The 5,774-nt window shown below is 39.2% G+C and overlaps 1 long non-coding RNA gene across 1 annotated transcript; it reads right to left on the reverse strand.

Annotated features, from left to right (window-relative positions):
- Positions 1–3,066: 3,066 nt before the first annotated feature.
- LOC148113178 (uncharacterized) lies at positions 3,067–5,462 on the reverse strand. The gene is made up of 2 exons (XR_015728368.1): positions 5,214–5,462; positions 3,067–4,917 (listed from the first exon to the last, which is right to left on the reverse strand). It is a non-coding gene; the product is annotated as an uncharacterized LOC148113178 (long non-coding RNA).
- Between the last annotated feature and the right edge of the window lie 312 nt (positions 5,463–5,774).

Here is a 5,774-nt window from a genome sequence, read left to right on the forward strand (position 1 = left end):
GGAAACCAATTAGAGGATATACAAGGGATAAAAAAGAAACGCGAGACACAAAAAATTAGGATGGAAGTCAAACCCACAAAAAGAAAACAAAAAAAGAAATAGGTTGTACAAAAATAGAAATTTCTAACCCAAGCAACAGTGAAGCCAGTGATTTTAAAATATGAATGATTATGTGAAAACATAGAGGAGGCGACATATTGGTCAATATCATCCTGAGGATAGTGGCAGATCTCTGCATTGCCGTAATTTTGGGACATGGAAAGAGCCTTAAATTGATGGTTTTGAATTATCTACTTTGAAACTTCTTTTTGTGTTGATAAATATATTATAATTATCTTGAATTATAAGGCAAGAGAATCACATTGGAACATGCAGAAGATCGGGTTGTTACCCAATACGATGATGGAAATTAATAATCCTGATGAAACCCACAATTATTATTATATGGAATATAATTATAATGTCACTCGGGTGGTTGTTTTTACTTTTATATATATAAGAAGATGTTTACTACTGATGGGGGCAGATATGATTGGAGATCTTGAATAAACTGTTGCATCAGCAAGCTATGTTACCCTATTATGGATGTTGGTTTTAACAATCCAGTGGAAAGACTTCAAGAAGATATTATATGGACTATAAATTTAAAGTTATTGTCTTTTCTTTTTTTATTTAGATATAATGGAATATATATATATATATATTTTTAAGTAGTGTGGGCAGTGAATTAAAGATATCAAGAATTGTTGTGTATGGTAAATTTGTAAGACAGTGGGTGAATAAGCTAGCTACAGACTGATTAGTTTAAGAAAAGGGATTTTTAAGTGATACATTTAGGGGAGTGGAGGAAATGGATAGAGTGGAATAAATGTTAAATTAGATTTTATGGGGAGCCCGCTTTGAAATGTTATTAAAGTAGGACTTATCGTATAGTTTTAAAGTGGAAGGTGGTTTTGAATTGTTGCAATAATGTATAGATATAAAACACTATTATGCTAAATTAGAAGTTATTTTATAATAGTTATAGTATAATGTGTTTGTTTTTTTTTTGTTTTTTTTCTCTTCTTCTTTTCTGAAATGTATGGATAAAGGGGGATTTATAATACTTTTAGTAAGTAAAGGTCAGTATTTTGAGGAGGGAGTAAGTAATCTGTTATGAATTAGGGTTTTTTTTTGTTACGAAGAAGTCACAGGGGGGGAAGGGTGGGGAGGGGGGGTTAGGGAGGGGGGGGAGGGGGGGGAAAAAGGGGGAAAAATTTGTATTTGAAAACCTTTTCAATAAAAAAAAAAAAAATATATCTGTTTTCCAAATAGGGAAAACCTGGCACGTGACATGACAGGGAAGACTTAATCTCTCCCACAGAGCAGGGTGAGAGGGCGAAAGGGTTTAAACATAGCTTCCACAACTTCTGAAGGGTAGCTGTTCCATGGGTTGATTGTTCTCACTGTCAGAAAATTTCTCCTTATTTCCAGGTTGAATCTCTCTTTGTTCCGTTTCCATCCACTATTCCTTGTCTGGCCTTCAGGTGCTTTGGAAAACAAGTTGACCCCTTCCTCTCTGTGTCAGCCCCTCAAATATTGGAACACTGCTATCCCCTGGTCCTTCTCTTCACTAGACTAGCTGTGCCCAGTTCCTGCAACCATTCATCGTATGTTTTAGCCTCCAGTCCCCTCATCATCTTGGTTGCTATCCCACTGCCTAGCAGCCCTTTTCCTGAGCAAGCTGGGGTTATCTTACTTCCGGGATTGTATTTATCTTGGTTTCTTGTTCTGGAGGTTTTCAATATCCTAAATTGTACAGGCAACTTAGGTACACCATAACAACCATGAACCTCTGCTAGCTGGCCTTACACATACAGAAAGAACATAGGTTGGATCTGAGTTTCTATTTGGGTGACATTGATAATTTGAGGATACTGGATATCTTCACCACTCTTTTGTTACAGACAGACCATTCCCAGATCAGTATTCATCTGACTGCCACAGATCAGGGGTGAAATGCTACCAGTTCAGACCAGTTTGGCCAAACCGGTAGCGATGGCGGCGGGTGGTTCAGAGAACCGGTAGCGACAGGAGCGCAAGGGTCCTCCCACCTGCCCGGTCGTCATTACTTCCTGGTTTTAACCAGGAAGTAACCTTTTTTTATCCTCTGCGCATGTGCAGGAGAGCTTGTGCATGAGCAGAGGGCCCGCGCGCGCATAGCGAGCACGCCTGCGTGGCGCCTGCACTTCCAAACTGGTGGGGAAGGTAAGTAGATTTTAGTCTGCCACAGATGTTTCTGAAAGGATGGAAGACCAGTTAAAATGATCCAGCCTAAGTATTGATGGATCTGGATGGCTTACTGAATGCACTTAGGATTGCCTAGCATTATTTCTTGGTGATGCTAACAATGCCCTGATTTATCTTAGAGCCCAGGCAGCGAACACAATTTTCACAACCCATTTCTCTGTTGTAGAGCCACATTAGGCTTTGGTTTTTTTTTTCCAGGACCTAAACATTCAGAGCAGGGGTGAAATGCTCCCGGTTTGGACTGGATCGCCCGATCCGGTAGCAATGGAGGCAGGTGGTTCGGAGAACCGGTAGCAAAAATCCCTGCCTCCCACCCCCATTGCCCAGCTGAGCCGTGCAATCGTCAGAGACTTTTTTTTTATTTTTAAAAGCATTTTTCTACAACCTCTTTGACCGAAAAAAAAAATGCTTTTAAAAGTAAAAAAAAAAAAAGCCTCTGATGATTGCTCGGCTCAGCTGGGATCATCAGAGGCTTTTAAAAGCGTTTTTTCTACAACTTCTTCAGTCAAAGAGGTTATAGAAAAAATGTTTTTAAAAGGAAAAAAAGCCTCTGCCGATCAGGCAAGTCAGCTGGGATCGTCTGAGGCTTTAAAAAAAAAAGAAAGTCTCTGCTGATCAGGCAGGTCAGTTGGGATTGTCAGAGGCTTTAAAAGAGGTTGTAGAAAAAATGGTTTTAAAAGTAAAAGAAAAAAAAGTTGGCCACGCCCACTCAATCATATTACCACCACCACGCCCACAGAACCGGTAGTAACAAATTTTACATTTCACCACTGATTCAGAGCCTTTTAGTCATCTTTATAAGTCTATCTACCTGTAGCAATAGCAATAGCACTTAAGACTTATATACCACTTCATAGTGCTTTTACAGCCCTCACTAAGTGGTTTACAGATTCAGCCTATTGCCCCCAATATGGGGGTCCTCATTTTACTCACCTTGGTGAATGGAAGGTTGAGTCAACCTTAAGCCGGTGAGATTTGAACTGCTGAACTGCAGCTAGCAGTCAGCTGAAGTAGCCTGCAGTACTGCACTCTAACCACTGTACCACCTTGGCTCTTAGGCTCTGCAGGGGGATAAATGATTATTGTGCTACTGCATCCCCCTCCACATGGAGTTGATAAGGGTTAGTATGTTGTTGTTAGTTGTGAAGTCATGTCTGACCCATCGCGACCCCATGGACAACTTCCCTCCAGGCCTTCCTGTCCTCTACCATCCTATGGAATCCATTTAAACTCACACCGACTGCTTCAGTGACTCCATCCAGCCACCTCATTCTCTGCCATCTCCTTCTTCTTTTGTCCTCAATTGTGCCCAGCATTAGGCTCTTCTCCAGTGAGTCCTTCCTTCTCATTAGGTGGCCAAAGTATTTGAGTTTCATCTTCAGGATCTAGCCTTCTAAAGAGCAGTCAGGGTTGATCTCCTCTAGGACTGACCGGTTTGATCGCCTTGCAGTCCAAGGAACTCGCAGGAGTCTTCTCCAGCACCATAGTTCAAAGGCCTCAATTCTTTGACGCTCAGCCTTCCTTATGGTCCAACTTTCACAGCCATACATTGCAACTGGGAAAACCATAGCCTTGACTATACGCACTTTTGTTGGCAGGATGATGTCTCTGCTGAGGGTAAGTATATTGTAGATAAAAGAGGTGCCCTACACAGATATTTAATCACTCTGCAAGCAGATTGTCTGCAACAACCCACCCACTCATAATCACCCACAATGTAGATTAGAAAAATGGGTTTGGAGTTGACTTTGAAATATCTAACATTTGCTTTTCTTCACTGTTCCCAACGTATTAAAAGGAAGTGCATTTTAAATTGTGGCTTTTTATCAGTACCATAATCTAATCATAAAGCAATCATTGCAAGCAACTCAATTCAGGCTCAGTTTAGGATGGCCTTTACCTCAAAGCCCATTCCTCTAAGATAGTCAATGTGGGGTTTGTATTTCCCATATTGATAATTATAAATTAAACCAGCACTAGCTCTCTCTCTCTTTTTTTCCTCTTCCCCAAGGGATAAATTGTAATTACTAAATGCTTTCTTTTTGTTGAGCCCATCTGCTTCCCACTGGCTATTATTCACAGTTGTAGGCCAGAACAAAATGTTTCAAAGGATTTATCAGTTCAGCAAATAAAAAAAAATAGAACTAAGCTACACAGACCTTTGATTTCCCCATCATCGCTGTCATCTCTGCTGTTTATGTATTCCTCAAAGTTTGATGGCTGACTAGACTTATCTTCAAACCCTTGCAAAAAGCCCAGGATTACCTTTGACTGTTAAAAAAAAGCTACAGATGCCACATTTTAATGAAGAAGTTATTAATTTCCAGATGCTGGTAGACAGCTATTTCCAAATAAAATTGAATGTTCTTGTATCATTATCATGCTGCTTGTAAAGTATTCTTAGTCAGCCATCTGTGAAACAGCCGGTCCCAATCTGACATCCACCAGATGTGTAGAATTTCAATTCCCATAATGCACACTTAGGCCAGTAATTGTAGATTGAAATTATTACATTTGGTAAACCGATGGGAATAATAGAAGCAAATATTTTCTATGTAGTTACCTCTCAGTTCCTCTGAATTTAGGGTGATCACTTTTCTGGAATCATCTTCTTGAGGATTGGCAAGTCTAAGAAAGAAGGAATCATCAGATTATCTGCCCACACACTATTACTGGAATATTTTCATGGATTAATATAATATAATATAATATAATATAATATAATATAATATAATATAATATAATATAATATAATATAATAATATAATATAATATAATATAATATAATATAATATAATATAATATAATATAATATAATATAATATAATATAATAACAGAGTTGGAAGGGACCTTGGAGGTCTTCTAGTCCAACCCCCTCTTAGGCAGGAAACCCTACACTATTTCAGACAAATAATTATCCAACCTCTCCTTAAAAACTTCCAGTGTTGGAGCATTCACAACTTCTGGAGGCAAGTTGTTCCATTGATTAATTGTTCTAACTGTCAGGAAATTTCTCCTTATTTTTAGGTTGCTTCTATTTTTCTGCTAACAGATAGAGGTATTAATTCCAGATATCCTCATCTATAGTGCCTTCATTGTCTTAATCAGAGCAGGTTTTGAAGCAGGATCATTCATTTTGAGGTTAGTCTTAATCAGGGATCAAAACCACATTGGCAGTTGATCTCCCTAGAAACCAGTTCCATTGCCATGGATGCAGCTTGACTTCATCGTGGTGACATCACAATCGCCAGTTATTTCACATCAGTAAGCATAAGAGCAAGTGATGCTCTTGGAGGTGATCAGTAATCATAAGAGTAGGTGATGTGCCTGATGCTCTTCAGATATTTTGGGCTTCAACTTCCATCAAAGAGCCGTGGTGGCACAGTGGTTAGAATGCAGTACTGCGGGCTACTTTTGCTGACTGCCGGCTGATTGCAATTTGAAAGTTTGATTTTCACCAGCCTTAAGGTTGATGCAGTCTTCC

This window comes from Pantherophis guttatus, chromosome 6, assembly GCF_059756535.1.
Source record: "Pantherophis guttatus breed Tessera chromosome 6, ASM5975653v1, whole genome shotgun sequence".
NCBI lineage: Eukaryota > Metazoa > Chordata > Lepidosauria > Squamata > Colubridae > Pantherophis > Pantherophis guttatus.